General features: G+C 40.5%; 1 pseudogene; it reads right to left on the bottom strand.

The window, feature by feature from the left end:
- Positions 1 to 8,174: 8,174 nt before the first annotated feature.
- On the bottom strand, positions 8,175 to 8,647 carry LOC114883770 (annotated as a pseudogene).
- Positions 8,648 to 26,445: the final 17,798 nt, after the last annotated feature.

Genomic DNA, 26,445 nt, shown 5'->3' with positions numbered 1-26,445 from the left:
TCTTTGTTGCGGCATGTGGGATCTTTAGTTGCAGCATGTGGACTTAGTTGTGGCATGCAGACTTCTTAGTTGCGGCATGTGGACTCTTAGCTGCGGCACACGGACTCTTAGTTGTGGCATGCATGAGGGATCTAGTTCTCTGACCAGTGATTGAACCCTGGCCATTGGTATTGTGGAGTCTTACCCACCAGACCACCAGGGAAGTCTTGGGATGTTGGTTTTCAAGCCTTCTTGCAGAGATGGGGAAAGGGGGATAGAGACAGGTAAATTAAAATGCCACAGGGCTTGCTGTTCTTACTGAGATCAAGCCATTTTTCTTGAATAAACACTCCCTGGATTACTGCAAGCCTTTGGTTAATTTCCAGAGTTCTGAAAAAGTTGATTCGGATAATTTTTGTTGGTGTTTTCCTTGTGTTTACAGAGCAGAGAATTTTCAAGGCCTTACTTTGACATTTTTGTTCATATCACTGATTATGGATATTTTAAAATTTATTCTTTTTGTGCAGCTTTTATCTAATTTTTCTACACTGAGCTAGTATTGTTCTTGCATTGAGCAAGACATTATATTATTATTATTATTATTTTGGCATATTCTCTTGCAGTTCTGGAGGCTAGAAGTATGAAATAAAGGTGTTTGCTAGGCCATGCTCTTTACAAAATCTCTAGGGGAGGACCCTTCCTTGCCTCTTCCAGCTTCTGGTAGTCCCAGACATTCCTTGGTTTATGGAAGTATCACTCCAGCATCTGCCTCTGTGGTGTGTTCCCTTTGTCTCTGTGAGCAAGACACTTTTAATTGCCAAAAAAACTTACTTACTGAATTTATAATTCTCAGCTCTGGGTTATGCTTTCATTATATTTTATTTTGTTTTGATTTTCATTATAAAGAGTGAAGGGACTTCCCTGGTGGTCCAGTGGTTAAGAATCTGCCTTCCAATGCAGGGGACATGGGTTCAATCCCCGGTCAGGGAATTGAATCCCACGTGCTGTGGGGCAACTAAGACCACGCAGTCTGGAGCCTGTGCAGCAGAACTAGAGAGCCTGCGTGCTGCAGCTACTGAGCCCACACACTCTGGAGCCCATGTGCCACAGCTAAGACCTGATTCAGCCAAAAAAAAAAAAAAAAAAAGAGTTAGTGAAGACAGGAAAAGGAATACTTCAAAAAAAACAGAAGCAAAAGTCAGAATCATTGATTTTTAATTCTGAGTACTAACATAGCATTTTTTTCAAGTGGAGAAGTTAGAAAATTTAAGGAGAATTGGTTAAAATATTATTATAGAATAGGAATCCTATATTTAAAAAAATAGGATTTGCTATGTTTATTTATTTTAAATTTAAAAAAATTTTTAAAATTTTATATTGGAGTATAGTTGATTAACAATGTTGTGTTAGTTACAGGTCTACAACAAAGTGATTCAGTTATACAGATACATGTATCTATTCTTTTTCAAATTCTTTTCCCATTTAGGTTAATACAGAGTATTATAGAGCAGAGTTCCCTGTGCTATACAGTAGGTCCTTGTTTTAAAAATAGCAGTGTGTACATGTTAATCTCAAACTCCCAATCTATCCTTCTTCTCCTCCCCCCCATAACCATAAATTTGTTCTCTAAGTCTGTCTGTTTCCGTTTTGTAAATAAGTTCATTTGTATCTTTTTTTTAGATTGTGCATATAAGCAATATCATATGATATTTGTCTTCCTCTGTCTGACTTACTTCACTTAGTATGATAATCTCCAGGTCCATCCATGTTGCTGCAAATGGCATTATTTCATTATTTTTAATGGCTGAGTAATATGCCATTGTATATATGGAATCACATCTTCTTTATCCATTCATCTGTTGATGGACATTTATGTTGCTTCCATGTCTTGGCTATTGTAAACAGCACTGCAATGAACATTGGGGGGCATGTATCCTTTCAAACTGTGCTTTTTTTCCAAATATATGCCCAGGAGTGGGATTGCTGGATCATACGGTAGCTCTATTTTTAGATTTTTAAGGAACCTCCATACTGTTCTCCATAGTGGCTGTACCAATTTACATTCCCACCAACAGTACACACTGCTATATTTAAAACAGATAACCACAAGGACCTTCTGTACAGCACAGGAAGCTCTGCTCCATATTCTGTAATAACCTAAATGGGAAAAGAATTTGAAAAAGAATAGGTACATGTATATGCTTAACTGAATCACTTTGCTATACACCTGAAACTAACACAACATTGTTAATCAACTATAATATAAAATAAAAATTTAAAAAATAAGGTATTAAGAAAGTTTCAAAAAAAAAATCAGGACTGCTCAAATGCAGAATAAGGTGCTTGGAGAGTCTGTGAAGTTTTACAAGTTTACAGCCCCATCCCCTTCCCTCCCCTTTCTTTTCCTTTCCTCCCTCTTTGCTTCCTTTCTTCCCTACCTCCTTCTCCTTCTTCTTCCCTTAAACAAATCATGCCCATAAGGAAATAGATTTCTTGAAATATGTATTTATAAGTCTTATAAGTACATATTTCTTAGAATTTTGACTCACTTTCCTTATGTGTTTATCTGAATTGACATGGTCCTGAACTGCAACAAAGCATAAGGTTCTCATCTGAGGGTGCACTTAAAATCATGTGTAAAAAATACAGATACGTAGTTCTCCCCACCCTGTAACCCCATGAGATTCTGACTCAGTAGGTTCCTGGAGTGAAGCTTGGCATCTACAGATTTAACAAGCTCCGAGGGAAATTTGGAATCTCCTTGGAACCACTGCCTCAGGGATTATAATTATGTCTGTATAGTACCTGGATCACTGTCTTCATTTATTTTACAGTCACTGGGTGTGGAGAACCCCAAATAAAGTAAAACCAAATGATATAAAAGAAGATGGCATCTTGTCTCTTATGGAACCTTAGCCTAGGTAATCAAAAAAAAAAAAAAAAATTAGAAGACAAAAAAAATTCTGATAAAGTGAAACCACTCTGGAGTTGGATTGGTTGGGGAAGACTTCAGAAGAACAGTCCCAAATAGAAGCTTGAAAGAAGTGTAGTATTTGGATGAGTGGAGGAGAGGATGTTTGCAGCAGGGGAAATAACATAAGGAAAGGCATGAACATAAACTGAGCCTGACTTTTCCAGGAAACATTCAGGATACTTGCCTGCTTTACTGGAGAGGAGGGTTCATTGGAAAATTGGATAGACAAGGGAAGTCCCATGATGAAGAGTGCTGGGTGCCAGTTGAGAGATTTGCACTTGGAGTCAGAGAGACCTGGACTTGAATTCTACCTCCAGTACTTGATACTACTATGACTTTAGCTGTCTAAAGTTTATCTTCCCTGAGCTTGTTTTCTTCTGTAAAATGGGCTTAAAACTTGTTATGCCTGGGGGGTTTTGGGGGGCTAGATAGCAATGCCTGGCACAGAGTAGCACTCTGTACATGGGGTTATGGCCATTATTGATCCGACATGCTGAACGTAACTGCGGAGGGTCCTGGAGCAGGAGGCTGCAGGCTGGTGGTGATAAGTTGTGAAGGTGAACATAGTTGTGGAGGAAGGACAGACATTCCCTTCAGTGAGAAGATAATTGAAATCAGATAGTCAGCATCGGAAGGGTAGCATGACAATTCCAGCCTTCCCACTTCCACTGGGTGTTGTGCTGACACTGCCTGGGACCACGTAAAGCTGCTGAGTACTTGTTGTCTCAGCAAATCGATGCTCTTGCTACTCTTGTATTAGTTCTTTAAAATCCCCACAGGAGAAAGTGAGAGAGTGGTATGGACATATATACACTACCAAACGTAAAATAGAGAGCTAGTGGGAAGCAGCCACATAGCACAGGGAGATCAGCTCGGTGCTTTGTGACCACCTAGAAGGGTGGGATAGAGAGAGTGGGAGGGAGGGAGACGCAAGAGGGAAGAGATATGGGAACATATGTATAACTGATTCACTTTGTTGTAAAGCAGAAACTAACACACCATTGTAAAGCAATTATACTCCAATAAAGATGTAAAAAAAAAAAAATCCCCACAGGACAAACAAGCAGTGAGTTGGAGGTTCATGAAAATAGATCCCACTTGTTAAGTACTGTGCTAATTGCTTTACATGCATTCCACATGATTATGAAAGTGAAAGAAAACTAAGGGATTTTTCAGACTAATGAAAATATCTACGGTTCTATTTTTTCTATAATTTGTTTTTATTGAATAATGAAGAGATTAATTGCATTTGTAAGATACACGTAAGGTTTAAAGAATGATGATAAAACCAATTATCAGTGTCACAGCTTTAGAACTAGAACATTCCCAGTACTTTAGAATTCCCTAGAATGCCCCTTCCCAATTCCACTCCCCTCCTTCAGAAGGAACAATTATCCTGAATTTTTTGTTTAACATTTTCTTGCTTTTCTTTTTAATTTTACCACTCTGTATGTATTCTTAAATAATATATTGTTTAGTGTCACATGTTTTAGTTTAAAAGCATTAACTTATAGAAAGTTAATTATATAGTTTGAATCATGTGATATATACCTGTTTCTCATTTTTCTCCCCTCAACATTATAATCCTGAAATTCATCCATGTTGATGCATGTAGCTATAGTTTACAAGTTTTGATGCATAATATTTCATTGTAGAAGAAGACTACATTTTATGCATCCATGTATCCATGGACATTCAGATTGTTTCAGTATTTTGCTTTTACAAATGTTGCTATGAACATCCTCACACAGGTCTTGCTGCATATGTGTTGCTTTTACAAATGTTGCTATGAACATCCTCACACAGGTCTTGATGCATATGTGTAACCATTTTTTTGAGGGTGCATGCTTTTGTGTCAGTTAAGATTAAGTTGGGCTACATCTCCTCTCTATTACCACACCTCCCCCACCCCCGGCATCCATGACTTCTGACACACCCAGGGTTGAAGAGATAATGCATAGAAAAAGTCTTAACTGCCTGTTGTTCCCTGGGCTTTGAAGCTGTTTAAGGCTAATTCTTTTTTTTTTTTTAATAAATTTATTTATTTTATTTATTTATTTTTGGCTGCATTGGGTGTTCGTTGCTGCGCGTGGGCTCTCTCTAGTTGTGGTGAGCGGGGTCTACTGTTGTGCGCGGGCTTCTTACTGCGGCGGCCTCTCTTGTTGCAGAGCACAGGCTCTAGGCGTGTGGGCTTCGGTAGTTGTGGCTCGCGGGCTCTAGAGCTCAGGCTCAGTAGTTGTGGTGCACGGGCCCAGCTGCTCCGCGGCATGTGGGATCTGCCGGGCCAGGGCTCAAACCGTGTCCCCTGCATTGGCAGGCAGACTCTTAACCACTGCACCACCAGGGAAGCCCTAAGGCTAATTCTGTCTGAACTCAGTAGTGATCAGACTTTCTCGGGACACATTAGTGGTTTCTTTAGATACCATCATCCCCCTCGATTTCCCATAGCTGGGGATCTCCACTTGGGGATGCCTTGATAAAGGTGAACAGACCTCCTCTGGCTGGTTATTTATGAGTGCCTCAACAACCGTTGGACATCTGTCCGTTCCTCTTTAGCATCTTCCTGCGGAGGTCTTCACACTATTCCAGGTGGTCCTCATTGGCAGGATCCAAGACTGCCCCATACCTGCTTGTCCTCTCACTACATTTTGCCTACCACCCTTCACCTGCAAAATGAGAGAATGTCAGATGCTTGACAAAATGGAAGATGGGGCATTTTCAAAAGTTTTAAGACCATTTGAATTCAATCCAGTTATTATTATTTTAATTATCTCATACATTGCTGTTGGGGGCAATACCTATTAAAAATAAAAGTGCATAAGCCCCTTGACCTAACAATTTCATTTACAGTACTTTGTCCTATAGATATGTTCATAGAAGTTTGCAGACTAGTCATTGACATGTTTGTAAAGCAAAAACTGGAAAGAACAGGAAATGTATCCATACAAGGTTATATTATAGAATCCTTAAAAATAAATAAGGTATGTTTTGTAAGAAATAAACTCCAAAATATATTATTAAGTGAACAAAAGTAATTTGGAGAATAATGTATGTAGCATGCTACCATTGAATTGTGCTGGAATTTTTAAGGAGTATCTATACATATATACTTGCAAATGCATAGACTATATCTGGGTGGATATATAGCAAGCTGTTAACACAGGTTGCTCCTGAGAAGGGGAATTGGAGGTATGGTGGTCAGGGATGAGAGGACAACCTACCTTTTACTGTATATAATATACTATTTTGTATTTTTGAATTATTCTTTTTACTATGCATATTACTTTAGAAAAATATTCATTAATTTTGAAGAGTCATTCTTTAAACGAAAGAAAAAATCTTATTTGAATATTAGACCTCCTATGATTAATATTTGGCTTCTGTAGCATTAGACATATGCAACCTTAACTTGTGAATATTTTTTTCAACAGTGATTGAGAAGGATAGTATTTACAGTATAATTAATAGATATGTACAAAAAGAAAGTTCACTATATTTTGAGCATAATGAGTTTGGGTTGTCAGGAGGATAGGCAGATGTCAACAAGCAGTTAGAAATGTGGAATCCAGCATTAGTCAAGACCTAAGATTGGTAGAAAAGATTGAGTAAAATTTCCAAAGGAGGAACGTAAAGAGAAGAGAAATGAACCATGGGCATAACCAAAGGGAGTAGTTACTTTTGGGGTCAGAAGGAGAAAGAGGAATCAGAGAATGAGAACAAGATCTTAAGAGTGAACACATTATGAAAAATCATGGGAGAAGATAATATGAAGAAGTAAGAGTTGTTGATGGTGGCTGGCTGCAGAGAGTCTGAGGAGGATGAAAACCAAGAAAAAGCTGTTGGATTTGATCCTTCAGTGGTTATCAAGAGAGAATTTTTTGCACATGATGAGGATGCACATGGTTAGATGGTGAGGAAATGGGGGCCCTGATAAAGGAACTTGGTAATGAAGGGAAGGAGAGAGGAGCAGGAATGTATTAGTTCAAGGGGGGGTAGCCTGGTGAGTGGAGGTGATGTGTGTGTGTGTGTGTGTGTGTGTGTGTGTCTGTGTCTGTGTCTGTGTGTATTAAGATGGGGAGCACTTCAAAACATTTATACATTGGCAGGAAGAAGTCACAGAAGAAAGAATGAAGATGTAATGAAATGTGGTCAAGTTGAGGGTATTATTGGTGGAGTAAGCCCCCAGAGAATGGATGAGAATGAGGGACACGGAGGGAGCTTTCACTTTGAGATAGAGGAAGACCACTTTTTTTTTTAATACCAATCACATCTATTTATTTCAGGACATAATATGCTATTTAGACCCATGGATGATACTAAGTTTTAATCCTTTTTATATATTTTATTTTGCAAAGATAGGTTCTAAAAATCATAAGACTGAATAGATTAATGATATAATATGTAGCAAACTTAGATTTAAAATGTAGATCATGATTCTTATTCACTCTGTCCTACTGATAAAGATGTAACAAATATACACATTTATAAGACCAGCCTGCTATTCTCGCTTGAGGAGACCATATTCAAGTTGATAAGAAGTACCCTAACATTTATAGACATAGCTGTCATCAAAAGGATCTTTCTGTGATGTTTACAAGGAGAAACAGTCCAAATTTTATTCTTTATGACTACTGAGATGATTTAACTACATCATATACTACAGCATTATATATTTCAAACCAGGAGTTCTCTGGTGGTCCAGTGGTTAAGACTCCATGCTCCCAGTGCAGGAGGCCTGGGTTCGATCCCTGGTCAGGGAACTAGATCCTGCCTGCAGCAATTAAGAGCCCACATGCCGCAACTAAAAGAGCCCACATGCTGCAACTAAAGAACCCACATGTCGCAACTAAAGATCCCACGTGCTTCAATGAAGACCCAGCACAGACAAATAAATATATAAATAAATATTTTAAAATATATGTATGTTTCAAACCATCAAATTAAAATGTTATCCCCATATACACACGTACCACAATGTTACGTTTGCACATATCCTTTCCAATTTCAGGCTAAGCAAAGACATACATTTAGAGCTGTATTAATGTATCAAAGCAAAAGACAACCCAACTTAGTACCAAGAAATATTGTGACCATCCATGTAGCGTTTGATAGAGAAAACACTGATTTTGACATCATTTTAAGCAGACAGCAGTCTGGTCACACATGGTCCAAGGACACTAAAATAATAAACAAAATATAATCACATGTTAAAGTTTGGTCTTTAAACACTATAGCCAACGATGCCACACTTGCCTATGATCTTGCCAACATAAAATCACATTCACACCTCAGTGGCCACCAAACCATTCAGCAGAGCTTCCTTAACTGTGAGCTGTTTGAAGCTACTAGTTTGAGCACTAATGACTATTTCTTAAAACCTCTGAATAGGAGTAGGGATCTCAGCAGGGTTGGAGGAACCAGCTCAACACTGACCTAGTGCCAAAATGTGGCCAGTCAAGGCTTCATATAAGTCACAGCAGCACTGACCAGGGCTTGAGCCTTCTCTGTGAGGTTATGAACAAATAGGGTCATGGTTCTATGACAGAAAAATCTCACCCAGAACTGGAGGGCCACCACTTTCTCTGTGACAGTAGTGAAGGAAGGGAGGATGGGGGAAAAGACAAAGAAGTGGTGTTAATGTGGAAGCATGTCCACATTTTGAATAAAGAAATAAACAAGATCACCTGCAGGAAATAAGGAGACCTGAATAAAAGGGGATTTTACATATATAGAATAGTCTTATAAAAGTTATAATTAGGAAAGATGCAGGGGACTTTCCTGGTGGCACAAGTGGTTAAGAATTTGCCTGTCAGCACAGGGGACATGGGTTCGAGCCCTGGTCCAGGAAGATCCGTGGAGCAACTAAGCTCGTGCGCCACAACTACCGAGCCTGCGCTCTAGAGCCTGCAAGCCACAATTACTGAGCCCGCGTGCCACAACTACTGAAGCCCGCGCACCTAGAGCCTGTGCTCTGCAACGAGAAGCCACAGCAATGAGAAGCCCACGACGCAACTAAGAGTAGCCCCTGCTCGCTGCAACTAGAGAAAGCTTGAGTGCAGCAACGAAGACCCAACGCAGCCAAAAATAAATAATTATTAATTAAAAAAAAGAAGAGATGCGGGAGTTCTTTTCTTAATTTAGCAAAGCAGGTGGTTTGCAGCATCACGACACAATGGAAAGAACATTAGCTTTGGGGCCGCAAAGACCTGAGTTTGTGTCCTGGCTTTATTCCTTTTTAACAAGTTACCAAACTATTCTTTCTCAATTTCTTCACAGTAAAATGGGGACAACAGTACCTATTTTGTCAGGTAGTTATGCAGATTCAGTGATAGGACATGTCAGTTAATTTCAGTTCCAACAAACATTTATTACTCTCCTGTTGTGCACCTAGTACTCCACTAGGTGTGTATCTTGGAGTTTGAAGAGGGGAATTCATTTCTCCTTCATTCTCTTTTGGGACCAAAAAAAATCAACTTTTGCAGAGTTGTGAGGACTTGCTAGTTGCTTCCCTGTGTGCTTTTAAATACTAGATTAGGTGCCACCTGCAGGTGTTCTTCCAGTGTTCCTGGATTTAGCCACTAATGCTGGATGAGCCACTTCTCCAAGGCACTGTCACTGCTTTTCTGACCTCTTGCCCTCTGAACAGTGGGCTTGGCAAAGGGAACCCTTTGCAGCTGCCAATCATGAGGCATGAGTGGCCTTGGACTACTGACCCCTTCAATGGTGATTCAGCCTCTCTCATTCTTATCTCTGTAATAAGTGTGATGTGTATTTTTTTCCTATCTCCTTTTTGTTATTGTTGTTAGCAGCTAAATCTATGGTTGTTTAGCTTCCAAATAGCATCCCGGTGGGAAATGTTTCCAGACCGAGGACCTGAGAACAACTGACCACAATCGTGAACAGTAACGAAATCCATCCATTTGTAATCTCTGTTACTTTTAGGGAGAATAAGTAAAGACATGCATCCTTGATTAGGTAGATTGGAATTAATTGTAATGAGTGGACTTGAAGTGTGAGTCCAGAGAAATATTAAATTCTAACAGAAGTGCTTTGGCAAAAGGATTATAAATTAAAGGTTTAATATGCATACTCTAGTTGCTTAAGTGATTGTAACATCGTTTAAGCATTTAATGATAGTAAAATTGTTCCAGTGTCCTCTGTGATTTGTGATGAGGATCAGAACATCTAGATCAGAACTGAAGCTGATCATCAAGGAAAGGACAACACATTCTGACCAATACCTGGATTGTGCAATAGACATCTTTCCCTTCTTTAGTTCTTTTCCAATACAGCAGAGCATTTATAACCTTATGTTGGATCAGTAAGGATTAGGTTGGCTCCATTTCTAGGACCATGTAAATACCAACCTTTCAAAGTTGGCAATAGGAAGTTCATAGATGTATCTTTTTCATATACGTGGCCTCTCAGATCTCTCAGGCAGGCCAATTTGTTTTCCACAGGACTGATGTATTTTCCTAGTTGTCAGCCTTGTATGAGAATTATTGCTGGGTCATGGGCATCAATAGAGTGTTCCAGCTGACCTTTATTAGGCCTTTGAGGAAAGATGGAAAACAACAACAACAAAAAAACGATTGGCAAGTGCCAAGGTACTATCAGTGATTAACAACAATTTTCTCTGGACATTTTGTGATTCTGTTAAAATAGAAACAGACCAGAAATTACCGTGTTTTGAGTGAGATAATGCACCAAAGGCACTCACTCAACACAGAGCCAGGACTCAATAAGTGCAAGCTCTTATTACCATTATTTGGAATGAATGTCACCTATTTCTCCTTCTTTTTCCCACTCTCACAAACATCTTTTACTCTGAACCTCAGTGGTATGAAGGTAAACAACATTCATTCTCTTTTCTGAGAACAGGCTGTCCTGTTGTTGAAGGTGATAGAACAGTCAGCAGCCCTGGAAGCCCTATTCCAGATTCCAGGTAATTTTGCTGGGTCAGGCCAGCCTTGCAAACTGGCAGCTATCTGGAAGATTGGGGTCATGTTCTGCATTGGCCTGCACTGGGAAATTGCCACACACAGCCAACAATCTCCTCTGGCATTAAGAAGTCAAGAGTTACACTTAACAACATTCCTTTAAACAATGAACTCATAAGCCAGAACCTAAATGCTGCACTAACAAGGGAGCCAGCTTTTGGATAGTCAAAGGCATTTTGTCAACAAAGCATCACTATTCCGGCCAGGCTAGGGTTGCTACATACATGGTTCTGTTCAGCTCAGCTCACCTTGTAGATAGGAGAGAATTTGGAACTTTTGGAGTTACTAAATCAACTCTTATTTCAATGCAGATAGCTCCTTGTTCTAAATAAGGTCTTTTATATTCTTGTGCTTCAGACTTGGCATTTCTAACTGCCTGATGGACATTTCCACTTGGATTTCCAGCTGTTGACACCTGTTCCCAACATTTATTTCTATCTATGCTCTCACCGATATTGAGAGACTAGATATGTAGTGGTTAAGAGTGAGGGCTTGGGAGGCTGACTGCCTGGGTTCAATTCCCTGCTGTGCTGCTTATTAGGTGTGTGGCCTTGGCCAAATTATTTGACTTTTTTGATGCCTTAATTACCTCATCTGTATAATTGGGCTAATAATAACACATTCCTCATCAAGTTGTTGGAAGCATTGGGTTAAAGTGCTTAGACCAGTGCCTGGCGCATAGTCAGTGTTTGTATCAGTTTGGGTGTGTTACGTTGCAAATAACAGAGCAGCAGTTAATGGTATGGTAGGCAAATAAAACATATTTAATTATCTTTCATAACTAGAATTCTAGAGGTGGGTAGTTCCAGGTTTGGTGCAGCAGTTCAGTGGTCCACCAAAGACCCCACTTCTTCCTGCCTTCCCCTCTGCCATCTTTAGCATGCTGGCTTTTCATCTCCATGGTTATCACATTGTGGTCACCAGGTGTTGCAAGTCCAGGTGTCACATCTGCATTCAAGGAAAGAAGAAGGGAGAAGGGCAGGGTCAGCATCCACTGTCCCTTTCATCAGGAAAACAACAGCTTTCCCAGGAGCCTCACAAAGGACTTCTCCCTACATCTGATTGCCAAGAATAAGTCAGAGGTCCACCCTTGTCTGTGAAACAGGCCAGGAAAGAGACCATCTAGTTTCTAGCCTCTGTAATGAGAGATGAGCGCAAAAGAAGAGGGTTGGGCATGGTTGTTGAGGTAGCCTGGCCATAGTGACCACCGCAGTGATTATTACACGTTAGCTGTTATTATTATTCAAGTTCCTTAAGTTAGAAATATTGAAGTTATTTTTCATTCTTCTTCTCTAGCAAACACTCAGTCACCAAGTTTGATGATTCCTCCTGCTTAGTGCTTTTCATGTCCATCCCTTCCTTTCCCTTTATGCTATTCCTAGTGTTTCTGGTTTTCATTATCTCAAGAGTGGAGAAATGCAGCAGCTTTCGTTCTGTATCTTTGATCTCCAGTTTCTCTGTGCTCTGCTCCATCTTGCACTCTGCTAGATGAGATACTTCTATCATGACATCTTCTTACTTCAAACCCCTCCATCCCTCCCTATTGTCTACAATACTGATTCTTAACCTTCATTGTACATTAGAATTACCTGGGAAGCTTGTTAAAAATCAGATGTCTCTTGAAAAGCAGATGCTGAGTTTACAAATAATATATCCTCAAAGCACTCACAGAATAACGGGAAAGACAAGTAAGATAATGATAATCAAGGGTATTGTCATTTAATTTCTATGCCACTCATTTGGCCTATTAAATGTACTGCTTTACGTAAGATCCAGTATTAGTTATCTTTTCATGTCTATACAAGTCTTAGCTCTTTCAGTAGACCAGAAATTCCTTGAAGGCAGAGATTATATAATACCACTTTGATGTTCTCATTAGTCCTAAATATTCAACAAAACTGGCATTCATACAAAATATTTAGCGGGTATTTAATAAATGTTGGTCAGATCCAACAAAAACATTGGAAAACCTCAGAGACACAAGACACAGGGTAAAGAAATCCTCTGTCAGATTAGATATATAGTTTGAAGCAACGGAGCCACACCTGTCTGAGAAATGGCTACAATGTAATAATGGTGCAGCTTGCATGATTCAAACGGAAAGCTGTAGTGTAGATTTGTCATAAATGCAAACTTCAAGGGGGTGAAAGGGCATCAGTAATCAGTAATTCTATCACTAATAGGATTAGTTTGATTATTGTGAAAGATACCATCATTACATACTGTTTTTTTTCAAGATACTCATGATAAACACTGGAGGTAAGCTGCTTTCAGTAGCAAAATATATTGTGAATTAAATATAGAAGAAAAAAGTGTTCAATTAATCATTCATTTGTTCAGTTAATCAACCAATAATTTAAAAATACCTGATCTGTCCCAGGACATTTATTTATTTATTTATTTTTAAAAGGAACAAACACTCTTTATTTATTTATTTAATAAATGTATTTATTTTATTTTATTTATTTTTGGCAGCATTGGGTCTTCATTGCTGCGTGTGGGCTTTCTCTAGTTGCAGAGAGCGGGGGCTTCTTCATTGCGGTGCGCGGACTTCTCATTGCGGTGGCTTCTCTTTGTTGCAGGGCGTGGGCTCTAGGCACGTGGGCTTCAGTAGTTGTGGTGTGCGGGCTCAGTAGTTGTGGCTCGCGGGCTCTAGAGGGCAGGCTCAGTAGTTGTGGCACACGGGTTTAGTTGCTCTGCGGCACATGGGATCTTCCCAGACTAGGGATATAACCTGTGTCCCCTGCATTGGAAGGCAGATTCTTTTTTTTTTTTTAATTAATTGATGTTTGGCTGTGTTGGGTTTTCATTGCTGCGCACGGGTTTTCTCTAGTTGTGGCAAGCGGGGGATACTCTTTGTTGCTGTGTGTGGGCTTCTCATTGCAGTGGCTTCTCTTGTTGAGGAGCATGGGCTCTAGGCATGAGGGCTCTAGGGCACAGGCTCAGTAGTTGGGGTGCACGGGCTTAGTTGCTCCACAACATGTGGGATCTTCCTGGACCAGGGCTCGGACCCATGTCCCCTGCATTGGCAGGCGATTCTTAACCACTGAACCACCAGGAAAGCCCGGCAGGCAGATTTTTAACCCCTGTGCCACCAGGGAAGTCCCTGTCCCAGGTTATTTAATGATGGATAGGACTCAGTCTCTCAAGGAACTTTGGTGTCCAGTAAGACAAAAAAGCATGCAAACAAGTTCAATAGATAATTTAAGGTGTGACCATAGCGTACAGTGTGGGAAACAGGGCAGGAGGGCAGGGTCTATTCTGTGTGGAGATATGAGGACAGAATCGAGTTATCTTCCCCAAAGTTATCTTCTGTCTCACCTTCCACAGTACTGCTAGAGTTGTTACTTTTTTCATGTGTGGTCTCACTTTCTTACCAGCTACTAAATTGTAAAATTAACATCTAAGGAGTTGATAACATCTTTGCTTCTTTGCACTTATTAGACTGGAAACAACCTCAGAAATCATCGTCTGACCCAGCCTTTATAAACAAAGTGGTCATCTGTTCTCTCTTGTTCCACCCACCCCAATCTTCTAACCTCATTCACTGAATGTGAGAGACTAAGGTGATCAAGTATCCTGGTGCGCCCAGGAATGGGGGGTGTCCTAGTGCTAAGACCAGGACAGTCCCAGGCAAACTGGGATGAGTCAATCACCCAAGGATGAAGTAGAAAGATATGGAATTAATCAACTTGGGTTAAATTCTAGGTTAAATTCTTACTATGGGCAAACCTCTTAATGTTGATGGATGCTTTATGCACCAGACATAGTGTGTGTCTGGAATCCAAGGCAGCCCCCAGCCTGTGCAAATTCAGAACGAGCATTCCACCATAGCCTACTGGGTTTGTCTTGTCCACTGGCTGGGCCAAGTTAACATGAGCATATGCTTACAGTAAATATTTGACATAACTGTCTTAGAATTTCCCATTATCACAGATTCTTATGGTCTAGTCATAAAATTGCATTAAGCAAAAATAGAATATATTTAACAACTTTTAGATCAACTTCCTCATTTTTATTAGCTTGATGAGGCTGGTTCCAGTTGTCTGAGAGTTGGTTATGAATCCTAGCTCTGCCACTTACTAGCTGTGTGACTCTGAATAAGGGCTCAGTTTTTCTCATCTGAACATGTAAGTTTCATTGTAATGATTAAATGCGTAAATAGGAGTGTTAGTCATGAAACAGAGCCTATTTTTTTCTTCCAGTTTTGTTGAAATATAATTGACATAAGTTTGTGTACAGCATAGTGATTTGACTTACCTACATCATGAAATGATTTCACAAGTTTAGTGAACATCCATCATCTCATATAGATACAAAATTAAAGAAATAGAAAAAACTTTTTTCCTTGTGATAAGAACTCTTAGGATTTACATTTTTAACAACTTTCATATATTACATACAGCGGTGTTAATTATATTTATCATGTTGCACATTATATCCCTAATACTTATTTATCTTATATCTGGAAGTTTGTACCTTTTGACTGCCTTCACCCAATTCCCTCTCCCCTAACCCCGTGCCACTGGTAACCACAAATCTGATCTTTTTTTCAATGAGTTTGTTTGTTTTTGAAGTATAATTGACCTACAACACTATGTTAGTTCCTGTTACACAACATAGTGATTCAATATTTCTATACATTTCAAAATGATCACCACAATAAGTCTAGTTACATCAGTTACCATAAAAATATATTACATAGTTATGACTGTATTCCCCACACTGTACTGTTTCATATCCGTGACTCATTTATTTTGCAACTGGAAGTTTGGACCTCTTAATCTCCCTCACCTATTTCTTTCCTCTCCCCACTCCTCTCCCCTCTGGCAACCACCTATTTGTTCTCTGTATCTATATCTGTTTCTGTTTTGTTATGTTTGTTCATTTGTTTTTTTTAGATTCCACATGTAAGTGAAATCATATAGTATTTGTCTTTCTAAACAGAGATTAGTTTTATTCAAAACTTTTCAAATGAGGAAACTGAACCATGAGAGGGAAGCACCTTGCCCAAGGTCACATAACTAGCAAAGCATAGCAAACCATCAGGACTGAGCCCCCAGTGGCCCAACCTCCTGGCCCGTCCTCTTAAATGCTGCTCTTTCTCTACTGCCTCCTGGCAGAGGGGCCTGTGGCCTGGGGAGATGGTAGTGAGACAGGAGGGGAGGGGGCAGGTTGCAATCTTTAAAAGAATGACATAGCCATAGGACATGACAAAAACTGGCTAGAACCAACTAGGTCCAAGGTGGTAGAAAATTTGACTTCCAGTGGACCTTGAACCTCATTATACGCTCATTGTAATACATTAGCATGCTAAATGACACACCCACCAGCACCATGACAGTTCTGAGACCAACCATAAAAAGTCCAAAAGTGGACGGTGGCCCAATTCCTGGAAATCCCTGCCCCTTCCCTGAAATAGTTGGAATAATCCTCCCACTCGTTAGCCTATGAAATTACCCAGCGCATAAAAACTAATCACTCCATATTTCAGGGCCTCTCGCCTTCTGAGATGGCCCACATTCTGTCTGTGGAGTGCGTTTCTCTCTAAATAAATCCACTTCTTACTTATCACTTTGTCTCTCACTGAATTCTTTCCGTGACGAGACATCAAGAACCTGAGCTTCATTAAGTCCTGAGACTAGGTATGTGATCTCAATGAAAAGACCGTGGGGTTCAAGTTCCAATCTGGGTTCTGGCTGGGCTTGAATCCCGGCCCGTGGGTTCAAGTCTCATCTGAGTTGCACGGTTTCAGCAGGACCTCAAACGGAAGTGGATGCATCTGCAAGACTAGATCCTGGATACTGAGGCCCTGAGAATCTAGTGTCCCAAGCCTAGCATGGAAGCTGCCTGTCTTTGAGAAGCTGGACCTGGAGATAGAAACAATGACCACAGTGGACTGAAGATGAGGACTGTTCATGTTGTGATTCTTGGGTGACTTAAAGAAAGGAAAAGAACCTAGGACCAGTTGAGATTGAATTTTCTAGGGTTCTCATTTAAATTGAATTAGAGAAAATAAGGAAATTGATGTTGTCTTTACACCAGAGTTTATCATTATAATGTCATTCCAGCTACACAGAGAGAAAGAGCCTGGAGGATAAACAAAATAGGTTTTTTCTTTTCTTTCTCTTCTTTTTTCTTTGGAGGAGGTTGGAGGTTGGATTTTGGCTCACATGCTTTAACTTTATGTACTTACTTATTTTTGTTTTAGTTTTAATGTGCTGTTATGGGCTGAATTGTGTCTTTCGTACCCCCCAAATTCATATTTTGAAGTCCTAACACTCAGTACCTCAAAATGTGACTGTATTTGGAGATAGGCCTTTAAAGAGGTAATTAAATTAATTAGGTCATAGAGATGGGCCCTAGTCCAGTATGACTGATGTCCTTTAAGAAGAGGAGATTAGGACACAGACACACAGAGGAAAGACCACGTGAAGACACAGGGAGAAGATGTCCTCAGAAGAGGCCTCAGAAGAAACCAACCCTGCTGACACTTTGATCTTGAACTTCTAGGCTCTGGAATTGTGAGAAAATAAATTTCTGTTGCTTAAACCGCCCAGTCTGTGGTACTTTGTTATGGCAGCCTGAGCTGACCAGTTCATGGGTGTTGTCTTAAGTTGGGCTTCCTCAGATGCATATGGGTATTTATGTACCAATAGTTTATCTGGGAAGTGATACCAGGAAGCTCCAAAAGAGAGAGGGGACATGAAAGGGAAAGGAAGGAAACCAATCCAGAGCTGATGGGGACAACCGGGGCCCAGTCCTGCTGTGGGCCTCTGAAGACCATGCAGAACACACCTCAGATTGTCCCACTTGGGGGCTTGAGCAGGCTGGGTTATTCACTCTCCATCTCCCATTTTTCTGGGGGGAGTGGTTGGCTTACATCCTCCAGCTCAGTCTCACCCCGTGCAGTGGTGAGCTCACTCCTGCAGCCAGGGAAAGCTGGAGGGCAGAGGGCTAGAGGAGCACGCAGTAAGAAACTACAGGTGTGCATGCAATAGTGAGTAAGTGGTTTATTTGCTTGTGCAATAAGAACAATGAAGCTTTTAAAAAATGGGAAACTGATTGTATTACTGGGAGCAGTTTTATTTACCTTTAACACTATAACAAAAATGAATGCCAGATTCAGACTGGAATTTGGCCTAGAAAGAACAGCTGCCTTCGCCAGGCAGGGTGTGAGATGTGATACGGTACATAAGCTTTCAGTGCCCCGTGGCCTCCTGCATCAGGCCCACAGTGCCAGCCTCACTGTCATTCTCAAGTTCCCAGGAATTGTGCTTTGTTGGTGCTAAAGGCCTTTGAGGCTCCTTTCAATCAGTGACATATTGATTAAAATAAGAAGTGAGACTCCTTTCTCTCTTAAGCTGGATGAGTGTGAATAGCAAAATTTATTTTCCTTTTATCAAAACTAAAACAGAACTCTCAGTGTCCTGGGTCATCTAAAGACAAGTGCCTGCTTATCCTTTCCTATTGCTCGATGATATAGTAATTATTCAGTACCTCCTCCCCCTACCCTGCCCCCGCTGTGCCATGAGGACCAAAATAGATAATTCAGATAAAGTTCTCAGCAAGGGGCCTGGCTGGTAACTGCAAACATCAAAGCCAATTGATAATATTGGTAATTTGTATATTTATTTCATGTAACCAGAAATCTCTGGTTAAATAAACTTTGTCCCCAGGTGCGTTTCACATGTGAGTGGGCCAGGATTGTGACTGTGGATCTTTTGTCCTCTGGCTTAAGTATCTCCAGGTTGAATTGGTGGGAAGTTTTTAGTTAAAATGTCCTAAGAGAGGTGGGGGCTGGCCTTGGAGGAAGAGAGGAGAGGGGAGGGGAGGAGAGGAGAGGAGAGGAGAGGAGGGGAGGGGAGAGGAGAGGAGAGGAGGGGAGGGGAGGGGAGGGGAGAGGAGAGGAGAGGAGGGGAGAGGAGGGGAGAGGAGGGGAGGGGAGAGGGGTTGGAATCAAGGCCTGGGAGAAACAGGAGCCAGATTCCAAGCCAAGGGCTGCGGGTGTTCCTGGGAGCTCCCTCCTTGCACCAGTCTCCCCAAGTCCCCCTCCCACACTCTCTGCTGGTCATTGCCAGTGACTTTGACAGACTGGTGGGACAAGTATAAATGACTAATGACATAAGAAAAGTTGCTTGGCCTCATTATAAGCCAAAAAAATGGGAATTAAAACAACAGATCATTGACTGTGGGTCTTAAATAGGGGAGGGATACGGTTAGAAAACTTTCTAAATGAATGGTCCTTGACTAGAGTCCTCATTTTAATGCAGCATGTAATTCTCTGGATAATCTCAGAATGAGATTTCAGTCTTAAAAAAACACCCAAATAACAACATTATACTGACCGAAAGACGTGTTTCGGTAACAAAAAAGAACATAGTATACAGTACTGAAAAGCCCAATGCCTGACATCAGATACACCTTCCACAGATATTAGCTATGATTATGATTATTGCCACCTAATAAGCATCTTTCCAATCCAGTGCCTCACTCTGCACTGCTCAGAATTCTGTTACGTGGGAGGGTAATGCGTGATGGAGACTCTATAGGGATTTGGTGGGGAGAAGGGATTGAAGTCAAGCTCACAATGCACACTCACATCAAGTGACTCCTGTTGCCCCTTGGACACGTCTGCTCCCCCAAATCCCTTTTCTCTGTCTCTCTCTCTCTCTCCCCTTCCTTTATGCAAGCCTAGCTTTGCTGTCTCCTGCCTTAGGAGACATGTAATGTGTTATGTAATGTGAAGGCCACAAAAATTGGCCTGAAATCCTTATAGTCTAGTAGAGGAGATATAAATTGATCTAAGTTATAATTTATAATGAATAAATTTTGTTTGTTAATTAATTAATTAGAATATAATATGTTGATTACTGTGATATACCAGCGGTAAAAACAACAGGAGTTCAAAGGAGGGGAGGCATCCTAGGGGAGTAGCCTTAAAGGATGAATTAGATTTTGACTGATAACAGTGGGAATGGGTACTCGTGCTGGAAGAACAGCTTGAATAGAAGCACAAACGTGGCAGAACCCAGCGTCTGATCTTCCCAGCTAAGGAAAGTAGTAAGTTAGTGAAAGGGGTGGGGATGCTGATTCAAATCCCAGAGGGCCTTGAATAACAAGCTAGATGATTTAGGCTTTATTCCCTAGGTCAATTTTTTTTTTTTTTTTTAGGCTGCTCAGCACAGGTTGCGGTGGCTTATGGGACCTTAGTTCCCTGACCAGGGATTGAACCCATGCCCTCGGCAGCAAAAGCATGGAGTCCTAACCACTGGACTGCCAGGGAATTCCCTCCCTAGGTCAAATTTTTGAGTAGCTTGTCCAAGCAATATTGGGGCTATTGGTCATCTAGTGGTTGTCACAAATGGATGGAACAGGGTAGACAGGACGTAGGAGGTCAGTGAAGAGGATCTTCCCATCAGTCTTCAGCTCTCAGATAGTCATATCTCAGTGTGATTCTTGTCTCCTCAGAAATGTTTAATTCTTCTCCACTGCCCACAGAATAAAGAACCAACCACTTAAAATGGTATTCAGGGCCCCTGTGGTAGTCAGTTCAGGCCCCATAACAAAATACCGTAGATTGGGTGGCTTAAACAACAGAAATTTATTTTCACATAGTCCTGTAGGCCAGAAGTTCAAGATCAAGGTTCTAGGTGGTTCAGTTTCTGGTGAGGACTCTTTTCCTGGCTTGCAGACAGCTGCCTATGTCCTCACGTGGTTTCCTTGGTGCCTGCATGTGGGGAGGTAGTGGAGAGAGAGCAAACTCTTTGATGTCTCTTCTTAAAGGACTCTCTAGTCTTATTGGATCAGCACCCCACACCTATGATCTCATTTAACCTTAATTCCTTAAAGGGCCATGCCCAGTATAGCCACATTGAGGGCTGGAGTTTCAACATACGAATTTTTTGGGGTTCACAAACATTCAATCCATAACAGCCTCCTATGAAACATAACTACTGTCCAGTCCTTGCTATATTTTAGGTTCTGTGCAGAGTACTCTACATATATTATTTCCTTTAATCCTCACAAGAACTGTACAAAGTAGGTATTTTGTTGACTATATTTTACAAATGAGGAAACTGAGTCTCAGGGAGGATAAAAAATTTGTTCATGGCCACATGGCCTTTAGGAGTGGAGGCAGAATTTGAAGGAGAGCTGCCTGACTCCTATGCTTTTGCCTTTTGAATGGTCCCCCCCGAGTGCTTCCATCTCAGCTGCTGCTCTGTCCTTCCCACCCCATCCTCTGGTCTCATCGTACAACTCAGCATTCTCTCCACAGGATGTATTTCCTGCAGCCTTGCATTTGCTTATGCTGTTTTCTTAGACTGAAATGTCTTATTTTTCCTTTTTATTCATTGTTCAAGTTTCATCTCAAGGGGCAATGCTTCCATGAAACCTTCCTATGTATTTTTTTATTTATTTTTTATTGACTCACATATGTGTGAAACCTTCCTATATACGCTATTGTTTTCTAATTAATTAATTAATTTTTATTATTATTATTTTGGCTGCATTGGGTCTTCGTTGCTGCGCGTGGACTTTTTCTTGTTGCGGCGAGCGGGGGCTACTCTTTGTTGCTGTGCGTGGGCTTCTCATTGCAGTGGCTTCTCTTGTTGCAGAGCATGGGCTCTAGGCACGCGGGCTTCAGTAGTTGTGGCACATGGCTCAGTAGTTGTGGCTCGTGGGCTCTAGAGCGCAGGCTCAGTAGTTGTGGCACACGGGCTCAGTAGTTGTGGTGCACGGGCTTAGTTGCTCCACGGCATGTGGGATCTTCCCTGACCAGGGCTCGAACCCGTGTCCCCTGCATTGGCAGGCAGATTCTTAACCACTGCACCACCAGGGAAGTCCTCTATTGTTTTTCATTTGGCCTCACATTCTAGTTACCTGTCTAAATGTCTGTGTTTTCCCACCCCACCTCCAGATTTTAAGTATATTTTGAGGTATTACACATCTGTAATTTCCATCACACCCAGCACATGGTAGGTGCTTTAATAAACATTTATGGAGTGAAGGTTCAGGTGAGAAGTACTGAGGTGTGAACCAGAGGAGTGACAATGGAAGTGCAAAGGAGAGGATGAATTGATAAGATTTGGTGACTTTCTTTAATGTGGGGACTGAGGGAGGGGTAAGAGGCAAGGATCACTTGAAAGCTTTTCTTGGGAAGAATGTCATTGTTATTACAGAAGCCAGGAGATGTTGCTACTTCTGGGGCAGCACTAATAGGGGCAGTAGTAGTGATCATGGTAGCTACCACTAGCTGAGTATTTGAATCAGCCACCATGCCAAGCACTTATCATATATTGCTCATTTATTTCTTACAATAATCTTGTCAGGTGAGCATTATTAGTCTCAATTTATAAATGATGAAATGGAGGCTCAGAGAGGCTAAGCAAATTGCTCAAGGTAATGCAACTAGCAAGCAGCAGAACTGAGATTCAAATTCAAGTCTGACTCCAAAGCTTGTGTCGTGAAGCACTATGCCCCTGAAAACTGCCTAGTGATGATGACTGAGCAAAGTTCATTGCCATGTTGGTTTTGTATGACACAGACAGTTCCCTGCACACAGATAGAAAGTTCCCTGTCCAGCCCCTGTAGCACTGCAAAGTTATGGGAATGAACATGAGATGTTCTGAGTGAGGCCACAGGTGTCTCCTCTCCTTCCCTCTCTCTCCTCTCAGGTGTGTAGGCTGCTTAGTACAAGTTCTCAGAGCTTCTAGCCTTGTTGCATTCATAGATTTGACCAAAGAGAATCCCAGAAAAGCTAAGAGATGTCATGTCTTCTACTTATTTGGCGTAGGCAGGGAAGAAAAGGTCCCAACATGTCTTGTTAGTGTCACCTGTAAACAAATACCTTCGTTAATAGCAGCATCAACAACTTCTCCTGTGAGTGTGGGGTAGATGCTTGCATGGAAGGAGATATCCAGGCCTCAGGGTCGCATATCCCTAATAACACAAGAGCTTGGATAATGGAAATAAAGGCTTCAAATTTGTCAATGGCAATACTTATGTTAGCTCTGCATAAGCTGATAGGAAGTGCAAAACTGGAGCATATTTTGCAGAATTCTGTAGGCAATGACCTCACTGGGCTCAACGTAATTGCATTTTAAAATTTTATACCTGAAAGGGCATTAATTAGGCCTTATGAGTAGAAGCAGCAATTTAAATGGTTTGACAGAAGTGTGAGGAGGAACTAGAGAAGATTTTAGTAGGTAATGATGGAAGAGTCAGGGGATCGGTCTCTTCTGAAAACAAAATGGATTGGACCTGTTTATTATGGCAATGTAAGGGAAGAGGGAGGATTGTGACGTTCTTCCTGTGGTATGAAAAGAGAAATGTGTAACAGGTTTTCATCATGTCTACCTAGGTCAGCATCTAAGGGGTTTACGTAAGTGCTTAGAAGGATGTTGTGGCAGATGAAGACAGTAGAAGAATAGAATATGGGAGGAGTACTTCTTCTTGGCAGATTTTTAAAGAATAAAGTAAATGGAAAGCCTTGTTTCCTAGATCACATAGTTTTCTTGTAGCTCTGTGTTTTTATAAGAAGGTGTGGACGTTCTTAGTTTAACTTGTATTTGTCCTACGTTCAGAAGAAGACAGCTTTAACTGTATTCTCCTGCGTTGGAGAGAAATTTAGCATTTTTCCTCCTTCAAAGTGAAATATGAGCTTTCAAAAAAAAAAATCCTACCCTTTAGTTGTTGCAGCATTTTGATATGCTTTTTTATTTTAATAATTTTTAATGTAGTATATTAACTTTGAATATAAATATTCCCACACACATGCCCACTGGTGGTAATAGTCTATGTTTACCTTCTCATTTGTACATTTTTTTGGGGGGGTAATGCATTCTGATAACTCATTAGGATACATGGCTGGAAAATTCTCATTTTAAAGTAGAATAGTTGTTAAGCAACATTAAAATGTAATTAGAATTCTTCACTGCATTTCATTATGAGGTTATTCTGTAATTACTCAGCAAGTCCTGGTGTTTACTAACGCAGAAGTGACAGCACATAATACTGCTAAATTATGGCCACAGCACTGGAGAAGACAATTGGAAAATGGGGAACAGGTAAAGGCATTATTTAAAGAGCCTCAGGGGAAAACACAACCTCAGAACACAATCCTTATTTTCTTAACTACCTTCCCCATGTCCATCTAGGGCAACATATAGCTGTAGATCTCCTCTATCATAGCTTAAGTACCCTACGTGTAATGTCTCCAGTTGGAATTTTCACATTTTGCGTGAAATCCTTTTCTTGCAAGAGTAGGTATGAAGTGGGACTTGGTAGATATAGTTCTAAATGGCTCAGATACATTATATGTGGGGAGAAAATAAACCTCCAAATAAACTGTCAAAAACTGAAGTTTCTAAGAAGCTTTATGCTTTTTAAACTATCTTATTTTATTCTTCTTTAATTGTGGTACAGATAATTACATTACGACCAGAGAACATAATGCTGTTAGAAATGTACCTTGATCCTCCACAACATGGCAGGGGTGTGTGGGTGGCAATTTTCATACATGAGCACATTAAAATTCTTTTTTCTTTAAAAAATTTCCCTTTTTGCAGATCTCATAATTTTGCTGTTAATTTGATTCCCTGCTTCCTCTTCTCATTATGCCCAAGACTGCCTCTGTACACTCAAAGCAAATTGAGGCAACTATTTTGATAATTTGGTTGAAAATTAGTTTTAACAAAGACATTCAGATAATAGGTATGATTTGTGTCTGTGTGTGTGTTTGTGTGTCGGTGCTGGAGTTGGTCTGGTGCGGGGTATTGAGGTGAGGGGATGAGATAACATCTATGGAATAGATTATCTTGATAAATCACGGTCTCTCCTCTTCATTTGCTTGTTCACACTAGAGTAGGAGAGCACACATTCTTGCCTGTTCCTGATCTTGGGATGGGGGCTGGGGGACTACTCAGTCTTTCATCCTTAAATATGATGTTAGTTATAGGTACCTGTATTATTTTGTAGATAACTTGTGTTAGTTTGCTAGGGCTGCCATAACAGAGTACCACCCACCCACTGGGTGGCTTAAACAACAGAAATTCATTTCTCACAGTTCTGGAAGCTGGAAGCCTAAGATCAAGGTGTCAGTAGATTTGGTTTCTTCTGTGACCTCTCTCCTTGGCTTGACTGCCTTCTCTTTGTGCCCTCACATGGTCTTTCCTCTGTGTGCACATCCCTGGTGTCTCTTTGTGTGTCCAAATTTCCTTTTATAAACACACCATCCAGATTGGATTAGGGCCTACCCTAATCTTCACTTTAACATAATCACCTCTTTAAAGGCCCTATCTCCACAACGCAGAGTACTAAACACTATAAGATCACGGCCTGCCACCTTTGAGGCGGCAGGCCTATCTCCAAATACAGTCACGTCCTGAGGTACTGGGGGTTAGGGCTTCCAATTATGAATTTTGCAAGGGACACAATTCAGCCTGTAACAGTACCTTTTATTAGGTTGATGAAGTTCCATTCTATTTCAGTTGCTGAGAGTTTTTGTCATGAATGAATACTGAATTTTTTCAAATGATTTTTTTTGACACAAATTGATAGGATCATGTGGTTCTTCTTCTTTAGACTATTATAATCATGGATTACAGTGAATTTTTGCATGTTGAACAAGTTAAGGGGCATAGTTTTTTTATATATATGCTGCTGGATTCCATTTGCTAATATTTTGTTTTGCAATAATTTTCATAAAGTATATTGTTTTCTTTTTTTTCACTTTAACCTACCTGTGTCATTATATTTGAGGTGAATTTCTTGTAGACAGAATATAATCTCATGTTTTTATTCTTTCTAAATCCATCGTCCATCTGGCAATCTGTCTTTTAATCAATGTATTTAGAACATTTAATGTAATTATTGATATATTTGGATTTGGACGTACCATGTTATTGTTTGTGTTCTGTTTTTCCCTTCTGATTTTTATTCCTCTGTTTCCCTTTCCTTCCTTTTTTTTGGGTTATTTGAACATAGTTTAATATTCTATTCAATGATGCCTTTCATGAGCAGTGTTAGGACTCTTGGGATACTAATAGATTGAAGGCAAAATTGGGAAGTCAGTCAAATATGTCATGGAGATCCCAGCCTCTCCTTTCCACAGCCTTTGCCAACTTCAGTGGCCCTAGAACACTCACTTTTTCATGCAGAAGGATTCCTGCATCCTTTTATACCTGGGGTGGATAAATTGGGTCCAGTCATATGTATCAACTATTAGAGTGCAATGCTGAGAGGATTGTTATGTTCAGAGGGAAATTGTGCTGGGTTCTATTAGTGATGTCTGTCGTGGTCTGGGAAAAGGGCAGTGGCAGCAAATATTCTGTTGTATTATTTGCCAACCTTTCTCCTCTTCTCACATAAAAATATTATCTGGAAAAATATCTGCTATTGTCAGGTTTGTTTGTTTTTTTTTTTTTGGTATAAATTTAAGGTAATTTGCTTCCCTTACATCACATCTGCTCTACCATCACTCTACTCTAT

The sequence above is a fragment of the Monodon monoceros genome, unplaced genomic scaffold (assembly GCF_005190385.1).
Source record: "Monodon monoceros isolate NGI ecotype Baffin Bay Population unplaced genomic scaffold, NGI_Narwhal_1 Super_Scaffold_5, whole genome shotgun sequence".
In the NCBI taxonomy this organism is placed as follows: Eukaryota; Metazoa; Chordata; class Mammalia; order Artiodactyla; family Monodontidae; genus Monodon; species Monodon monoceros.
This window is presented reverse-complemented; position numbering and strand designations above follow the sequence as displayed.